The sequence below is a fragment of the Mobula hypostoma genome, chromosome 10 (genome assembly GCF_963921235.1).
Source record: "Mobula hypostoma chromosome 10, sMobHyp1.1, whole genome shotgun sequence".
NCBI classification, from domain to species: Eukaryota; Metazoa; Chordata; class Chondrichthyes; order Myliobatiformes; family Myliobatidae; genus Mobula; species Mobula hypostoma.
Genome location: NC_086106.1, coordinates 58,227,430 through 58,247,423, shown reverse-complemented (window position 1 = coordinate 58,247,423; position 19,994 = coordinate 58,227,430). Strand labels below are relative to the sequence as shown.

General features: G+C 43.4%; 1 protein-coding gene across 1 annotated transcript in view; it reads left to right on the top strand.

Annotated features, from left to right (window-relative positions):
• Positions 1–19,994, top strand: part of LOC134353320 (gamma-aminobutyric acid receptor subunit gamma-4-like) — a 228,793-nt gene that overhangs the window by 169,843 nt on the left and 38,956 nt on the right. The gene's annotated exons all lie outside the window — the stretch shown is intronic.

Genomic DNA, 19,994 nt, shown 5'->3' with positions numbered 1-19,994 from the left:
GCCGAGAGCTGGACAGGTGATAGGCAAAAGGGGATACGAGAGGATCATGGGACAGGAGGCCTAGGGAGAAAGACGGGGGGGGGGTGACCCAGAGGATGGGCAAGAGGTATATTCAGAGGGACAGAGGGAGAAAAAGGAGAGTGAGAGAAAGAATGTGTGCATAAAAATGAGTAACAGCTGGGGTACGAGGGGGAGGTGGGGCCTAGCGGAAGTTAGAGAAGTCAATGTTCATGCCATCAGGTTGGAGGCTACCCAGACGGAATATAAGGTGTTGTTCCTCCAACCTGAGTGTGGCTTCATCTTTACAGTAGAGGAGGCCGTGGATAGACATGTCAGAATGGGAATGGGATGTGGAATTAAAATGTGTGGCCACTGGGAGATCCTGCTTTCTCTGGCGGACAGAGCGTAGATGTTCAGCAAAGCGGTCTCCCAGTCTGCGTCGGGTCTCACCAATATATAAAAGGCCACATCGGGAGCACCGGACGCAGTATATCACCCCAGTCGACTCACAGGTGAAGTGATGCCTCACCTGGAAGGACTGTTTGGGGCCCTGAATGGTGGTAAGGGAGGAAGTGTAAGGGCATGTGTAGCACTTGTTCCGCTTACACGGATAAGTGCCAGGAGGGAGATCAGTGGGGAGGGATGGGGGGGACGAATGGACAAGGGAGTTGTGTAGGGAGCGATCCCTGCGGAATGCAGAGAGAGGGGGGGAGGGAAAGATGTGCTTAGTGGTGGGATCCCGTTAGAGGTGGCGGAAGTTATGGAGAATAATATGTTGGACCCGGAGGCTGGTGGGGTGGTAGGTGAGGACCAGGGGAACCCTATTCCTAGTGGGGTGGTGGGAGGATGGAGTGAGAGCAGATGTACGTGAAATGGAGGAGATGCGTTTAAGAGCAGAGTTGATAGTGGAGGAAGGGAAGCCCCCTTTCTTTAAAAAATGAAGACATCTCACCGCTTTATTTTCACCATGGATGTCCAGTCCTTATATACTTCCATCCCCCATCAGGAAGGTCTCAAAGCTCTACGCTTCTTTTTGGATTCCAGACCTAATCAGTTCCCCTCTACCACCACTCTGCTCCGTCTAGCGGAATTAGTCCTTACTCTTAATAATTTCTCCTTTTGCTCCTCCCATTTCCTCCAAACCAAAGGTGTAGCTATGGGCACCCGTATGGGTCCTAGCTATGCCTGCCTTTTTGTTGGGTTTGTGGAACAATCTATGTTCCGTGCCTATTCTGGTATCTGTCCCCCACTTTTCATTCGCTATATCGACGACTGCATTGGCGCTGCTTCCTGCACGCATGCAGAACTCGTTGACTTTATTAACTTTGCCTCCAACTTTCAACCTGCCCTCAAGTTTACCTGGTCTATTTCCGACACCTCCCTCCCCTTTCTAGATCTTTCTGTCTCTGTCTCTGGAGACAGCTTATCCACTGATATCTACTATAAGCCTACTGACTCTCACAGCTATCTGGACTATTCCTCTTCTCACCCTGTCTCTTGCAAAAACGCCATCCCCTTCTCGCAATTCCTCCGTCTCCGCCGCATCTGCTCTCAGGATGAGGCTTTTCATTCTAGGACGAGGGAGATGTCTTCATTTTTTAAAGAAAGGGGCTTCCCTTCCTCCACTATCAACTCTGCTCTTAAACGCATCTCCTCCATTTCACGTACATCTGCTCTCACTCCATCCTCCCACCACCCCACTAGGAATAGGGTTCCCCTGGTCCTCACCTACCACCCCACCAGCCTCCGGGTCCAACATATTATTCTCCGTAACTTCCGCCACCTCCAACGGGATCCCACCACTAAGCACATCTTTCCCTTCCCCCCTCTCTCTGCATTCCGCAGGGATCGCTCCCTACACAACTCCCTTGTCCATTCGTCCCCCCCATCCCTCCCCACTGATCTCCCTCCTGGCACTTATCCGTGTAAGCGGAACAAGTGCTACACATGCCCTTACACTTCCTCCCTTACCACCATTCAGGGCCCCAAACAGTCCTTCCAGGTGAGGCATCACTTCACCTGTGAGTCGACTGGGGTGATATACTGCGTCCGGTGCTCCCGATGTGGCCTTTTATATATTGGTGAGACCCGACGCAGACTGGGAGACCGCTTTGCTGAACATCTACGCTCTGTCCGCCAGAGAAAGCAGGATCTCCCAGTGGCCACACATTTTAATTCCACATCCCATTCCCATTCTGACATGTCTATCCACGGCCTCCTCTACTGTAAAGATGAAGCCACACTCAGGTTGGAGGAACAACACCTTATATTCCGTCTGGGTAGCCTCCAACCTGATGGCATGAACATTGACTTCTCTAACTTCCGCTAGGCCCCACCTCCCCCTCGTACCCCAGCTGTTACTCATTTTTATGCACACATTCTTTCTCTCACTCTCCTTTTTCTCCCTCTGTCCCTCTGAATATACCTCTTGCCCATCCTCTGGGTCACCCCCCCCCCCGTCTTTCTCCCTAGGCCTCCTGTCCCATGATCCTCTCGTATCCCCTTTTGCCTATCACCTGTCCAGCTCTCGGCTCTACCCCTCCCCCTCCTGTCTTCTCCTATCATTTTGCATCTCCCCCTCCCCCTCCAGCTTTCAAATCCCTTACTCACTCTTCCTTCAGTTAGTCCTGACGAAGGGTCTCGGCCTGAAACGTCGACTGCGCCTCTTCCTATAGATGCTGCTTGGCCTGCTGCGTTCACCAGCAACTTTGATGTATGTAGGATAAAGATGAAACATTCTTTTCAATATTTTAAGCAAGATTGGTGTATTATTTTTGTTTAGTACAATTTTAGAGTGGAACAAAAGGAAGGGAGCACCATGCAAAAGTTTGGGCACCCCAACAGATTGGAGCTCTCAAGTAACTTTTACCAAGGTCTCAGACCTTAATTAGGGCTATGGCTTGTTCACAGTCATCGTTAGGAAAGGCTAGGTGATACAAATTTCAAAGCTTCATAAATACCCTGACTCCTCAAACCTCGTCCCAACAATCAGCAGCCATGGGCTCCTCTAAGCAGCTGCTTAGCACTCTAAAAATTAAAATAAATGATGTCCATAAAGCTGGAGAAGGCTATAAGAAGATAGCAAAGCGTTTTCAGGTAGCCGTTTCCTCAGTTCGTAATGTAATTAAGAAATGGCAGTTAACAGGAACGGTGGAGGTCAAGTTGAGGTCTGGAAGACCAAGAAAACTTTCCGAGAGGACTGCTCATGGGATTGCTAGAAGACAAATCAAAACCCCCATTTGACTGCAAAAGACATTCAGGAAGAATTAGCAGACTCTGGAGTGGTGGTGCGCTGTTCCACTGTGCAGCGACACTTGTACAAATATGACCTTCATGGAAGCGTCTTCAGAAGAAAATCTTTCCTGCGTCCTCACCACAAAATTCAGCATCAGAAGTTTGCAAATGAACATCTAAACAAGCCTGGTACATTTTGGAAACAAGTCCTGTGGACTGATGAGTTTAAAACAGAACTTTTTAGCCGCAATAAGCAAAGGTATGTTTGGAGAAAAAAGGGTACAGAATTTCATGAAAAGAACACCTCTCCGACTGTTAAGCACGGGGCGGGGGGGCACGGGTGGATCGATCATGCTTTGGGCTTGTGCTGCAGCCAGTGGCACGGGGAACATTTCACTGGTAGAGGGAAGAACAAATTCAATTAAATAGCAGCAAATTCTGGAAGCAAACATCACACCGTCTGTAAAAAAGCCGAAGATGAAAAGAGGATGGCTTCTACAACAGGATAATGACCCTAAACACACCTCAAAATCCACAATGGACTACCTCAAGAGGCGCAAGCTGAAGATTTTGCCATGGCCCTCACAGTCCCCCGACCTAAACATCATCAAAAATCTGTGGATAGACCTCAAAAGAGCAGTGCATGCAAGACGGCCCAAGAATCTCACAGAACTAGAAGCCTTTTGCAAGGAAGAATGGGCGAAAATCCTCCAAACAAGAATTGAAAGACTCCTATCTGATTACAGAAAGAGTTTACAAGCTGTGATACTTGCCAAAGGGGGTGTTACTAAGTACTGACCATGCAGGGTGTCCAAACTTTTGTTTCGGGCCCTTTTCCTTTTTTGTTATTTTGAAACGTAAAAGATGGAAATAAAAAAGTAATCTTGCTTAAAATATTGAAGAAATGTATCATCTTTAACTTTATGCCTTTTGGAAATAAGGTCATCTTTTACTCGCTTAGCTATTCACAGTAACAGAAACTTTGACTGGGGTGCCCAAACTTTTGCATGTCACTGTATATCCCATAGTTGGCTCTCCTCTCACCATGTACGGGTGAGGAAACTTCTACAAAAAAATTAAATAGAGGTTTTCCATTGTTTATGTTTTCACTTGTGGGTATTACTTTCTGATCTTCTTCTACCTCCTCCCCCCCCACCCCTTTTATTATTCTGATACAAATGGTTCCTTGTGATCATCTCCTGCAGTTCTCCAGTACAATGAAGATTATCTGCAAGGAAGGTAGGAACTTTAATACTCTTTACAACTGCATTTCAACCCTGCAGTGTCTTGCTGACTGACCATGCCATTTTGATTGGAACATCCAGCAGCAGCTGATGAACGTCTGCTTTCAAATAGTGAGGACTGTTGCCTGAGCCAGTCTAATACAGTATTTAAAATGAGATTTCATTTGTAATTTACATGACAAACACAGCAATTATATCAGAACTATTTTCCAAAGGCATCTCAAACTTAAGATCAATTTGTCAAAAGTCTATGTTCTGTAAAAAGAAAACAGTCTTGTTAACAAAAGCAAATTTTAGGATGTTTCCTAAATGTTCTAATCTTCCAAAATGCTAATTTCAAATTCCCAACATAATTTTCCACCAATGAGCAATTTTTCCTAATGCCCATCTCCCTCTGAAATATGGCACATCTCATATCTGGAATAACGATGCATAGATTCCATCTGCTTAACATGGATTCCACAAGGCCAGTGTGGAATCAGGGTCTCTCTCTAAAACCAGTTCCACGGAAAACAGATAAAGGAATGACCTGAAAACATAAAAGACAAACCAAAATCTATGCTTGTACTTTTCTTCCGTCAGAATAGCAAGACTTAGAATAAACAGTTAATTCTCACCATGAAAAGCTTTCACGCATTTTTCAAAGAATCAAGGAAGAGAAAATAACTGCTGGGTGGGGGCTTCCGACACCTTAACACATTGATGTCACCTTTTTTTGTGTGAAGCACGGAATTAGTTCAAACTTCCTCCCAATATTGATTGAGCTAACATTTGAGAGTGCTTTTGCACTCTCTCTTTCTCTCACACATGCTCTCCCTCATGTGAACTCTCAATTAACCATACTTCTGACAATTGATACATTCAAACCATTCACACTTTAAACCACTTTTTTAAAAAAATCTCTTGTTCCTAAGGATTAAACCATCACCAAATTATTCAGTTACAATCATAAAAAATTGAGGAAATAAGTTATTTTAAGACTCTAAAACAAAGAAATGGTGAACGTCATTCATCATGCACAAATAAACATTCAACAAGTGACATTCTTACAAGTAAGCATGACATCCTTACATCAACCAAAATTTCAACATATTCTGCCTTTTCAGAAACTCCAATCTCTGATCTATGTTAGGATTCAGATTAAATGAATTGTTTGCTGTACAGTTCCAGGCATGATGATCCATATAACCACAGCTGAAGGAGCAGATTTGAGCATGGAGCACTGTACTGGGATGTTTGTCCCTGACAACAACTTCCATGATTAGGTGAAGTTGTACTCCAGACCTGCTACTTCTCTTCCACAATCTCTCTGCTGGCTTCTACCCTGACTTACATTTCTCCACATGATACCCTGTGTATTTTCTTGAAAGGAAAATAGCTGCCTCAGAAGTATCCCTAAACTTAAAATCAAACTTTCCTAAGTATCCATGCTTTAGTAAGTGTAGGGTCACTGGGATCAAGCAGTTCCAAGAGCTTTCTAGATTCATCAGTGCATGGGATAGTAATGTTTTTAGCCATCTATTTGCGGGTTCTGGTTCTAAATTATCTCAATCTAACACTATCAATATATGCCTTGAAACACCATACGCAGATGGGATGCAAATGCAGCAGTGTTCTCCTTTGCTCTGGTAACATGAACTTAATTCATCCATTGAGACTCCACTGTTATTACCCATAACAGTCAGTATTGAATTCTTTAAATCTCCATTTGTCGCAATATTCCAACATCCTTAGCAATATCCCACAGCTGGTTTACCCCGAATGAGGCAGTACATGTTATACTCTGGTTTGATTTCCTGCCCCAGCTCCTCCGTCTCTGATACTGGGAGGGTCAGTCGTGCCAACGGTAGCACAGGCTCTTTTTGGGTGTATGTCACCAGGGAATCCTGGAGAGGAGGCTCCTCATTATAACCATCTCTGGTCACCTTTTCTGCTAAATCATTCCAATCCATATCACCAAATTCATCTTCCTCCCCGCTTTCAGATCCAAAAGTACATATTATTCCTCTCTGCGCAGCAAGTTGGCTCTGTAGCTTTTGTATCTGCTTTAAACACTTTGTATAACCCCCCAATTCTTTTTATGTCCTGCTTTCTGTATCACATTCACTGCACTGTATCCTCAGTCCCTCCAGTTTGTTCTTCGCTATTATTATTATTAGCTACTTAACCTTATTTTTCTTCTTTCACTCTTTCCTTTAACTAGCTATTCACACTGTGACTGAAACTGGTACATACATGTCAAATCCATACCCCTCTGTCCCTGTAAGTCAGTAAGCTTCTCTTTAGGGTTTTCTACTTCCTCTTGGAGCTTTCGCTTTTCCTCTTCTAATCTATCCTGCTCGACTTGAGCTTTTTGCCGATATTCCACGTTTTTCACTTTTTGAGTCTGTTTCACTCCATTTTGGCTTTCTCCTGACATTCTAGGTTTTTCTTTTCTAGACCATCCCACTCAGCTTTAGTTTTCTGTCAATATTTGACAATTTTCTCTTTCTGATCTTTCTTGCTCTATGTTAACTTTCTGCTGGCATTCTATCCAATCCTCAATTAGTCAGCCAACTGCTACTAGCTTCCATAATTGTTCAAATTCCATGTCTGGCAATTTCTCTTGAGCAAACTTCCAAAGAAATTTGCCAGTCAGTGTGACCAGCATACTCCCTGTATTGTGGCCATTTTTACAATAGGTATTTCTGGAGGAGTCCCCTCCAATCAAAACAATCCAGACTTGGACGATTCCCCAAATTTTCAATCCTGGGTTAGTAATTGCTAACTACCTAGCCCCAGGTATCCCTGTAGCTCACCCACGTGGTCCAATTTGAGTCTCCCATCGACTCAACAAAGAGATTTATCCTTGATGCCAATTCTATTGCAAGGATTTGCCTCTTGGTAATAATGATCAGTTAGGCACAGATAGAACCTATATTTTCCAACAAGTACATTTATGGTCTCAACTAAAAAGAAGATGAATTTACACAATCTACTGAGTTTCCTTGATGCTCCATGTACAGTCAAAGAATAGAAAAGGTAATACCTGGGAAAGAAGGCTATGTTGGCCAGCATGTTCCTCATATTCCTGATCCAATCTCCATGGGGTACTCCACGGCCACAATGGTTGGCCTCCTTACTTTTAACACTTCCTATCAGTTCAAATGTTGCATTTCCCTTATTTTCAAGGTCACCTGACCTACCTGGGTCACATTCTTATTGGCTTTTGCCAGGGCTACAACCAGTATTGTTCTATGGCCTTTGCCTGACTGGTTCAAACCAGTTGACCCAGATACTGTGCCTCACGAGATTACAGATTGCTCCACAAACATAAGAAAATCTTCAGATGCTAGAAATCCAAAGCAACACACACAAAATGCTGGATGAACTCAGCAGGCCAGTCAGTATGGAAATAAGTAAACAGTCGACGTTTTGAGCCGAAGAAGGGTCTCAGCCTGAAATATCAACTGTTTACTTTTACATCCATAGATGCTGCTGAGTTTCTTCAGCATTGTGTGTGTGTGTTGCTTACAGATTGCAGGTCTGCCACTTTACATTGTAAATAGTTACTTGTCTGAGAATGGCCTCAGAGTTAGCAGGTCATTAGCTGAACCTCCTTATCTCCAATCTCAATTACACTGATTGAAGTATCCCAGAGTAAGAATCAATTGGTCAAACAGTTCACAAAATGACAGCTGTGAGGACAATTTCACAAAGTGTCCATGTCTATTCCTGCTCTCTGATTGTCATTCTTTCTGGCCAACAGTATCACGGATTTGTGTGGCTTGCACTGCTGGCCCACCACCTCGAGGGAGTCTTGATCATAAGTGGGCCGAAACTCCTGAAGACAGGTGGCAGATCAACTGATGATCCCACTGGTGATAGCACAGGACAGTTAACATCTTAGTCCATGTGTATTTTGTAACTCTCTTGTTCTGGACACCAATGACTACCAGGAATAGTCTGGTTGGCAACCGGGAATAGTCCGGTGACAGCGTGGAGAGACAGCGGACAGCCAGGAAAGACTGGCACCGGGGGTGTCGGGATTGGCAGTCCGGGCACCAGCTCAGAAGAGCACCCACCCCTTGAAGTTTCTAGTTTACATGGAGATACATACCCTCGGGGTCCTCCGAGAGGGAGGGAGAATGATGGACCCAATCGGACGGATACAGTTAATTACAGGGAACGACTACGACCAACAGCTAGGATAAGAGGCTCTGAGTGTCCAGTGTGTTGGTGTGGGAGAGCATTTTCCAGCATTAAAGGTTTACGAGTCCACCAAGCAAAGTTGAAGTACTATTCCATCCCAGTGGATGAAGATGAGATTTCTTCATCAAGCACAGATGATGTGGTCTTTTCAACCACTGATTCACAAGCCACAGCAATTTGCTCTAGAGAGAGTCATCATACTCCAGGTCAGATGAGAGATAACCCAGGTCAGGTTTCAGACCACAGTACCCAGGTAGATTCTTCACATGATGGCGGTGGTGAGGAGGTAGAGAAGAAGAGGAAGGTCAAGTGGCCAGCAATGGCAGATGAGAAGGCTTGGCGTATATTTGATGAGGATATCAGTATGATGTTGGAGAACACTCTCAGGGGAACATCAAAGAGAAAGTTGGAAGTGATGGGCAATATGATTTACGATGTTGGAAAGTAAGACAACATCGATGAAGCCCATGAGCGCAAGTTAACCAAGTATGCAGGGTTAAAATCAGAGTGCAAAGACAGAGGGTGGAAGGTCTCATACTATCCATTTGAAGTAGGCTGCCGTGGGTTTATTGCGTTCACTCTCCAGAAGTGGCTGCGTGACCTTAGCTTCACTATAAGAGAGATCAAGTCAACCAGCAGGGCTGTAGCTGAGGCAGCAGAGAAAGGATCAGCATGGGCATGGACCAAGTATGTCCAGAGGGGCAGATAGTCAAACAGTGTATACATATCTTGCAAACCCTTCAGCAGTTGCATAGACACCTGAAAAGCAGACTATCTGTTGGATGGAAGTGACCAACAACTCTGATAGAGGCAGATGCCAAGTTTTTAAGCTCACCGGTGGGAGGTGGTGCTTTAGCACTGCTGGCCCACCACCTCGAGGGAGCCTTGATCATAAGCGGGTTGAAACTCCTGAAGACAGGTGACAGATCAACTGATGATCCCACTGGTGATAGCACAGGACAGTTAACATCTTAGTCCACGTGTATTTTGTAACTCTGATACAAATTTAGCCTATTCATGTTTGTATGTGTGTTTTATATCCCATATTGCAGTATGGCATTCACAGTTGGGTAGAGTCTGAAATGAGCAGTGTGATTGATGAGCTCGAGGTGGAATCCTTCTTCAAGATTATTCTGGAATGTATTCCCAACTCTTTCTACATCTATGGCTGTGTTAGTGCAGTTTCCTGCACTGGTGCCAAACTCATCACCTTCTCCAAAATCCTCCAGCTTCCCCAGAAATAAAGGTGGCTCGGTAGCATTGCAGTTAGTGCAGTCACTTTACATTGCCAATGATCATTGAATGGGATCCATTCCCACTGCAGTCTGTAAATGTTCTCCCCACGGCCATGTGGCTTTCCTCTGGGTGCTCCAATTTCATCCCATATTCCAGAGATGTACATTTAGGGCTAGTGAGTTGTGGGAATGCTCTGTTGGCACCAGAAGTGTGGAAACCCTTGGGGCTTGTCCCCAGCACAATCCTCTGACTACAATGGTTGGTGATGCCAAACAAAGCATTTCACTGTGTGTTTTGATGTAACTGTGACAAATAAAGGTAATCTTTCTTTTATCTTTTTATAAAATCACTTGGACTATCTCTTACATTTCTTCATCTTGGGAAACAAACGACCCACTGAAATCCACTATAAACCTAAATACTCCCACAGGTACCTCGTCCCACCCTATCTCCTATCCCTTTCTCCCAGTTTCTCATTCTTATTGTATTTGTTCTCAAGATGCTCTCGGACTTCTGAAATGTCCTCCTTCTTCTGGAAGCATTGCTTCCCCTCTGCTATTCTTGATGAAGCCCTCAGGCACATCCTCCCCTCCCCAGATAGGTAGAGATAGAGTACCCCAGCTCCTCACCTTTCACCCCATCAGCCTTTGTATCCAAGGCAACATCCTCTGCCAGCTCCCCCGGGATCTCACCACCAGACCGTCTGTGCGCTGATCTTATCGAATCATTCGGGGAACTTGGCAAGGAATATGATCCCTTTCTGCTCGAATGAGTAGAAGTGGGGAGCAGAGTATCAAGGCGTGGTTTTGGCTATTTGAGAAGAGAATGATTAGGTCTTTCACAAGTCACAGTCCCAGGAATGCTGTGTGAATGAAAACTTCACAGCTAAGAGAGATTTTTGTACTTTGGGTTAACCCAAAGCCATGGAAAGCATACAGAAAAGGGATACTGGAACAAGGACAGATCAACCACCATGTTATAGAGTGCTAGGACAGTTTCAAAGGGTTCAGTCGCCTCCTTCTGTTTTCCTTCCTAATTGCCATTAAGAAAAGAATGGTGATGACTCATGTTTCTGCATAAATTAATTTGTGAAGTCACAAATATATAATATTTCATTGCTTAATTAACAGCCTAACTTTAAATTTCAATGTCATTGTGTTACAAGAGCTTTCATACCTGTGGGCACAATGAGTCTATTAGCATTTTAAAGTGTCTAGCTTCCCATCTCTCAGTAACCCTGTTGAAGTAACTAGGTAAAGCCATGATGTAGAATAACAAACTCTACCCAGTCTCTTTGTAAATTCCATATAACAACCTTTAAATCATGCTATAGCACCTCATAAGAAGCTTTGTGAAGGAGGATTATGGAAGAGTCACAAATGGGCACAATTAAGGCTGTGTGCTTAACCCCCTGCTCTACTCGGTTTACACTTATGACTGTGTGGCTAAGCACAGCTCCAATGCCATATTCAAGTTTGCTGACAACACCACTGTCATAGGCCGAATCAGAGGTGGTGATGGATCTGCAAATAGGCAGGAGATTTAAATACAACCCTTACTGAATGTCAGCAAGACCAAGGAGCTGATTAAAGACTTCAGGGAAAGGAAACCAGAGGTCTGTGAGCCAGTCCTCATCGGAGGATCAGAGATGGAGAGGGTCAGCAACTTTAAGTTCCTCAGGAGGACCCAGCATGTAAGTGCAATGACAAAGAAAGCATGGCAGCATCTGTGCTTCCTTAAGTGATTGCAGGGATTCAATATGCCAGCTAAAACCTTGACAAACTTCTATAGATGTGTACTGGAGTGTATATTGACTGGCTGCATCACAGCCTGGTGTGAAAACACCAAGGCCCTTGAACAGAAAATCCTACAAAAAGTAGTGGATCCGGCCCAGTCCATCATAAGTAAAGCCCTCCCATCCATTGAGCACATCTACATGAAACGCTGTTGCAGCAAATCAGCATCCAATATCAGGGACCCCCACCACCCTGGACATGTTCTCTTCTCACTGCTACCATCAGGAAGAAGGTACAGGAGCCTCAGGACCCACGTCACCAGGTTCAAGAACAATTATTATCCTTCAACAATCTGGCTCTTGAACCAAAGGGGATTACTTCTCTCAAACTCACTTGGCACATCACTGAAATGTTCCCACAACCAATGGACTCACTTTCAATGTATCTTCATCTCACGTTCTTGATAATTATTGCTTATTTATTTATTATTATAATTTCTTCTTTTTCTATTTGCACATTTATCTCCTGCACACTGGTTCAACACTTTAGTTGGGCAGTCTTTCACTGATTCTGTTATGGTTAAATTTTTCTGTAGATTTATTGGGAATGCCCACAAGAAAATTAATCTCAGGGTTGTATATGGTGGCATAGATGTTCTTTGCTAATAAATTTACTTTAAACTTTGAACTTTTGAACTTAATAGAAACTTATCCTCACTATTTCTGTCTGGGAGCTTTGCCAGTTCTATGCATTAAACCAGCTTCCATTTCAATGAATTTGGAAGCAGAAACACAATTTGTACTCTATACAAATTGTTAAAACATTTTATAGTGCCTTGGCAGATTTCATGCACTCAGATATTCCTTCATCTAAAATTATCCAGTGATTCAGCGCATCGGGGTTTAAATCTGCCCCTCATGGCTATACAGCCTCTGTAGCATATCTGTGCAAATTAACCCTTCACCAGCTCATTCTCAGAGACACTGTAACCCGTAAAACAGAAAATGCTGGAAATGCAGCAGGTCAGGCAGCATTTGTTGAGAAATGGCTAATGTCTTAGATCAAATACCTTTTATCAGAATTGGGAAAGAGAGAAAACAAGTTAGTTCTCAGTTTTAGAGAGAGTGGAATAAGTTTGCAGAGAGGAAAATAACTACCTGTGACACCAGGCTTGCCAATGTAATTCTTTGGCCGTCTGATTGATAGGTTAGTGAGAGTTAGAGAGAAAGAGAGAGAGAGGAAAAAAAACATGCAACAGGTTTCACTATTGCTAAAACATGAAACCAAATGGAGATTTGCAACATCAGAGCATGAGGTCAAATGCGTTACTGAAAAGGGAATTTTGTCTGGCAGATGTATTGTAGTATTACTGCAGTGTGTATGGAAGGGATCTGCTGCATCTGAAGGTGGAACAGGCACAGAAGTGGTGGTTGATCTGTCAGTGCCCAGTTGGGTAGAGAAGGGAGCGGATTGTGAAATCCAGGAGTATACATCTCTGGTGATTCATGCACCAGGACACGGGCTATGGAAGACATCTTTTTCCCTTTCTTTAGCTGGGTCGTCCACATCTGCCTTTGTCTAGGAATGAGTGTGAGTGAACTGGGCATTGAACCAATGTCGGGACTCACAACGAAACCTGCTGACTATCATCCAAGGACAGCAAAGATCCCATCACTGGTCACTGGGAGTCTGGAGCCTCATCCAATTACAGGAAATGACTACACCCACTGCGGGTACATGTTGTACCAGGTCTACTGGTAGTAAGAATCCTCACTTCCTTGTTTCTGGCTACATCCCATTCAGCAAAAGCACCCTGTGGGAGACTGGAATTACAAATATATCTCTCCTTTGCCAACCTTAAGATATCTTGTGCTGTGTTTTAACCTGGAAGGCATAAGCTTATTTGAGGAGTTAATAAGGTTTGATTAGAGTTCTGCTGGTTTCCTGCAGTTTATTGTGTCCATGTTCTCTGGTGCTTATCAGAGAGAGGAATTTAATCTGTTTTATGGATGCTGTTGAGCAGTACACTTTCAGGCACGTCTACTGTCTGGGAATTAAACCCAACAGCAAGACAATTAGCGTAGAAACAGGCAGCTCACGTAATACTGTTGGAAATTAATGGTGATGCATGGTTAAATCTCTGGAATTGAAAGTCTTCAAGTTGTTTAAGGTATAATCTATTTTGCAATAACTTCTTTTATCAATTTGCTTTCTTCTCGCAGCATAGATTTGTCATCCTGTGGCTACCCAGACAAATAAAATGTTAGTGGGTTATTCAACCACATTTGTATCGCAGCTGATTTCGGACCCTTTCCTGGAGTAGCTTAACAGGGGTTGGTGGCCAGAGCCCCAGATATCATATCAAATCAAATCAAATCAACTCAAATTTCATTATCGTTCAAACCATACAGAGATACAGCTGAACGAAACACTGTTCCTCGGGGCCAAGGTGCAACACATTCAAAACAGCAAGCAAACATTCAAAAATAGCAAGTAACATAATTCAAAGTATATAGCATAGAAGCATATTCACTCGAAAAAAGAAACATATATATTCCAAGACCCCGAGGGACAATGCCCAGCAATCAATGGTGTCGTCTACTGGCCACGTAGACTCACACAATCCAGTCTGTCATTCCAATGCTTGAACACAGGAGAGGCCAGGGGCCAGCTGAGCTCAACCACGCTGTAATGTTTCCGCATCTCTCACTTGGTCTACAGTAGCAGGCAAGCCTGAGGGTTGAGGCCTAGTTCTCTCTACAGCTAAGGCTACACAACTCCCATGTTTAACTGTCCCTCCACCGGACAAGGTAACAAGCCTGCCGCAACTTACATTACCACTCTCCAACAGAGTCTTGCAATTGCAAGTGAAATGTCTGAGACAATCTCCCGTGGATAAACTGCACCAACTCTGATGCTTCCGAGTAGCGGGCAGCAGCCAGATCACCTCCTCCAAGCCCAAACGGGCTTCTTGGAGATATTGGCGATCTTTTCCGATATCCTGAGCAGTTCCTTCAACTCATCAGCCAGCTCCGCTGCCAACACCAGTCCAGGTACTCCGACCAATGAGCAGCTCACTGATGGAGTAACCCTGCAGTACACAATGTTCTTGGAACAGAATTGTCTTTAGATCATAATAAACAAATTTTACAAAGAAAAATGCACCTTTGTTTGATGCCTGAGAGGCCACTGCATTCGCACGCACCACCATCTTACTGGAAATGTGTTCTCACAAATTCCAGATGTTGTCTCACTAAAGCTCCAAATGTGGTCTCACTAAACCCCTGTAACAGTACCAGCAAAGATCGTGTCTTTTATCACTTTAGAATCTTGTCATTCCATACAGTCATAAGACATAGGAGCAGAATTAGGCCATTCAACCAATCAAGTCTGCATCACCAATCCATCATGTACCTTCTCATCCTTTGATAGGTTTTGTGTATTTTCTTCAGGAGAAAACTGCCTGCAACTTTTCAATGGTATTAAGTCAATGTTGCCTGTCACTCTTGATGCCACTTTCACAAAGTCCCATAAAGGTCACAGCATCCAGAGCCATGGGGAGTACCGTGAAACAGTTGGTAGACCCACTGCCTCATTCCTGGATTCCATCCTGACTTCGGCTGCTGCCTGTGTGAAGTTGGACATTCTTCATGTGACTGCATCCAAGTGTGCTTTTTCATGGTACTAGCTGACTTGTTTACTTAAGTTAGACAATTTTTCAAGCATTTCTTCTTCAATTTCCACCTCAACCTTTACCTCCCACACTACCTCTTCCCTAGTAGAGATGGGTACACTTTACTCATTTAGACTGGCAACTCTGTCTTTTACCTCAATACAAAGATTCCCTTCTACATCTTTAATCACCCCCCCCAAGCCTCATTATACACCCACTTACTACTTAAAGCCTATTGAGGACTTCTGCATTCCCCACAGAGTTCTCCGCTTAGACTCTCTGTACCCTCTCTTTGACTATCTTATTGTCCTCCTATGGTTGATGAGATTTTTGAAGAATGGGCTCAGTGTAGATGGTCTGCATGGATTTGGTGGCATAAGGGTCTATGTACATGCTGTATCTTTCTGTAAGAATACTGGAACAATGTTGTTGGAGATCCCAGAATGCTGTTGGGTTTCCCTGTCTGTTGGTGCACTGTCTCAGTTGCTTTCTATTAACCCCTTACAACAGCTGTCCGCTGTCAGCATTGACCTCACAGCAGCCAGTGTGTGAAGAGACATTAACAACCATTATCAACAGCAATGAAACCACTACTCCTCAGTGAGCAGATTCTGCAGTGATAGGAGGAGAAGAAGGTGCTCCATGAACTTCGAAGCAAACTAGACAAACTGGTGAAAGGCAGTGGCTACAGGAAGGAGACAGGCCAAGCTCACTGCTCCTACCAGGGGTTAACTGAAAGGTCCCTGAAGGGACTGACAGAGCATCAGGGCATTCGCTGAACCTCTGCACTTTGGGGAGTCAAACGCCCCTGCCCCACTCTGCTTTCTGCTGTTGGTGAAGGAAGAGAAGGTGAAGTCTCTCCTTGAGTATGAAGCTTAGTTGGCCTCCCAATGGAGCAGTGAGCAGCAGACTGAGAAATGTGACAGAGGCAAACACTGATAGACTGATTTTTCATGGACAAGCATCAGAAATACATAATTAGCTCTATTTCAGATCAAGATTTTAATTTCTTCATCTTCTCACTTACTTCTTCCTCTCGGTATTCTTTTCCGTCTGTACGTTCCGTTTCCCATTGAGTTCACTAGAAACAACCACTCCGGATGTGCTACATTATTTCATTCCATTATAGTCATGATATGGATCATTAAGAGTTGAAAATCCCAGCCACCAACCAGTCACAGTCTGCTGACCTGAGCAAAGTCCAGCTTATTCCTTCTCTGTCAAATGTCACCTCAATTACATGGAACCTTATTTTATGTCCAGATGTTATATGTCTACAAATTGCCCTAATCCACTCTGCTAATGACATCCTCAGCAAATTTTCTATGATTTTGTAGACAAATAAACTCATGCAAAATACATTGTGATTATGTAGAGTCAACATGTCTTAATCTTATTCATAATCTTGCTGGCATCTTTGCAAAAAGGATGGCAGGCTAACATTGTTTCCGTCCTCCTTTCTGAAGCAATGGCACAACATTTGCTACTTCCATGTTGCCTGGTATTCCATTGGGTAGTGGGTAGTGGCTCCATATGTCACTACTACAGGGCGTGACGACCCTGCCTTACATGAGTTCTGGGCTCAGCTGGCTCCGGCTGACAGTACCCGGTATGGTTATTCAGGGTTACGGATCCCACTGCCTTGTGGGTATCTTCGGGACAAGAGAAGGCTAAGGAGTAAACCCTACACAAATCCGGAGTGGAGTCCCTAACTCAGTTGGCTGACGTATCACGTCACCTCCCAGCAGCTCCTGCAGCCAAGCTATTGCCAAATGTACTGCTTTGCATTCCTTTAAACCACATTCGCGAGGCCGAGAGGGGGATCTTGATGTCTGGGCAGCCCAGGATCTCCATATTCATCGCCCATGTCTGTGCCCCGGACAGGTGCATCCATTGTCTACTAGACAGACAGAGCCATGATGGTATTCCATTAACTGGTGCAGTTTAGAAGATCACCACTCATTTGTCCACTGTCTCCTTTGGAATTCTGGCAGACAGGCCCACAGTCTTGGGGTTTCCACTTTTTGACCCTATTAATTTTCTGAGTATTTTTTCTCTACTTTTATTAACGAGTGTAATTTTCTCACTATCATCAGACTCTAGCTATCCTTTCCAACTTTGCACAAATTTGGCATGTCATCTAAAACTTTGACCAACTTCTATAGAAACGCAATGGGGAAAATCCTGATTGGTTGCATGATGACTTGGTGTGGAAACACTACCCAAGGATGGAAAAGCCTTCAAAAGTAATGGATGCGACCCACAAGCAAAGCCCTTCCCACCAGTGAGTACATCTACCAAAAGAGAACATCATCCATCATCGAAGACCCCCACACCCACCCCCCACCACCCAGGCCGTGCTCTTCTCTCTCTTCTGCCATCAGGAAGGAGGTACAGGAGTCTTAGATCCCACACCACTAGGTTCAGGAACAATCATTATCTACAACCATCAGGCTTCTAAACAAGCATAGATAAATTTACTCACCTCAACACTGAACCGATTCTACAAACTATAGATCATTTTCAACTACTTTACCACTCATATGCTCAGTACTATTTATGTATTACTTGTTTTTGAATAAATTGCCTTCTTTTGCACATTGGTTGTTTAACAGCCTTTGTGTATAGTTTTATTTTTCCTTTTGATTCTATTGTATTTTATAGTTCTACTGTGAATAACCTAAAGAAAATGAATATCAGTACAGAATATTGTGACATACATGTACTTTGATAATAAATTTACTTTGAACTTTGAACCTCCTTGACACTAATACATCATTCACTGGACAGGCAGCTGTCCTAGTTTGTTTCTTTCCTTCTCATTATTCTTCTTCCAGCTTTCACCTCCAAGGGCTGCAGTTATCATGCTACTGACTTCCTATAGAATCTCTTACAATCTTTTCTGAAGTTAATTTACTCATATAATTTTTCTTTATGCATTGATTATAGAGGGCATTGATGAAATTGCTTCTGAAGCACAGCTCACAGTATTGGGCTTCACTATTTAAGGAAGAGTGTTTCTGCATTGGAAAGAGAGTACACTGCACAACACATTTTTTTCAAAAGTATTGCTTCCTCAGAATTTTTTTTGTTATGCTTGAAGCTGAACAGAACTGTAATTTCAGACTACTTACATCACTTGTATAGGAATTTAGAGAAACAAAAAAAAAAGTTTTATTGAATATAAAAACGCAAACCCAAGGAAATCTGCAGATGCTGGAATTTCAAGCAAGAAGTCCTGACGAAGGGTCGTGGCCCGAAACGTCGACTGTACCTCTTCCTATAGATGCTGCCTGGCCTGCTGCATTCACCAGCAATTTTTATGTGTGTTGCTTTTATTGAATATAATGGGTTTAATTATATAACGGTGCTGATGCTTTACAATAGTTCAACTAAGCTAAAGATGTTTTGTTGATGATTTTCATTTGTACTGAGTGTCTGAGGTTTCTCACTTAAGTGTCCAAAAATATTCAGTCAGCATTGATGGATTCCAGTTGCCCTGATACCGTTTCTCCATGACTGCAGTGCCCTGGTGAAACCTTTCACCATGCTTGTCACTGCAATGCCAAGCTTAAGTGGAAGAAGTCTAAATGGGAATAGAGAAAATGAATCTTTAGTGACATGTCGTACCTCATGGTTTGTATGCTTGAAGCATGTTGTCCACCAGCTGCATGTAGTTTGGTGCTCTGCTGTTGCCAAGAAAATTTCCAGCAACATCCTTGAAAGCCTTTGTTGTAACTCTCTCCGATCCCACTAGAAGTTTTTCGAATTACCTGTCGTTGATGACCTGTTTGATTTGTAGATCAACAAAAAATGCCTTCTTTAATCTTGGCATCAGTTATTCTGACTTAAAATAACAAATATAGGTGATTTTTTAAAAATGGTGTGTGATAAGGAAATTTCATGTTGATTTTCTTGATCAGCAGCCCAAATTCCATAAGATGCACCCAAAAGTATTGAGAGAGCACTATCTTTATTGTCCAGTGTTATTGAAGGCTTGCAAAACTTTTTCTGGAGTGGATGGATTGTTTTATGAGAAAAGGCTGTGCAGATTAGGCTTCAGTTTAGAAGCACAAGAGAAACCTTGATTGTAACGTTTAATACCCTGAGGGGTCTCAACAGAGTGAAGGTCGAGAGGACATTTCCTCATATGGGAATGACCCTCTTCCCTGGGAGTACTCATTTAACTAACTCATTGTGCAAGATAAAACCACCTTTTGTCTTACTGGTTCCATTGTGCTTTGCTCCAGAAAGTTCTTCTAAATGGACTCTGTAAAGTAGACCTCTGAATCACCTTGGCCAACGTGGCTTTGATGAGAAGATTATAGTCTCTGACGATATGAAGACTTTGTATTTTTGATTAACTCTCTCTACAGCCGCGTAGTGTAAGATGCTTGTTGCTGAAAGGTGACCCCAAGAAGAATATTCTCTTGTAAGTGGGAGGAAGGAAGTTGGAAGCGATGCATATGACTCATGCTTTTAGTGAGCTTTCAATGGAATACATTTCAATGTGACTGGAGATGCAGCAAATGAAAGATTGGACCTAATTTTCCCTCACGGTTTCTCCTCATTAATCACTCAGTGTGATTCCAGGATGTAAAAGTGTAGGTCAAAACCATGATGATTTCAATGTCAAAGCTCCCAGCTTCTATTCCCAAACAACAACCCGACGCAATTATT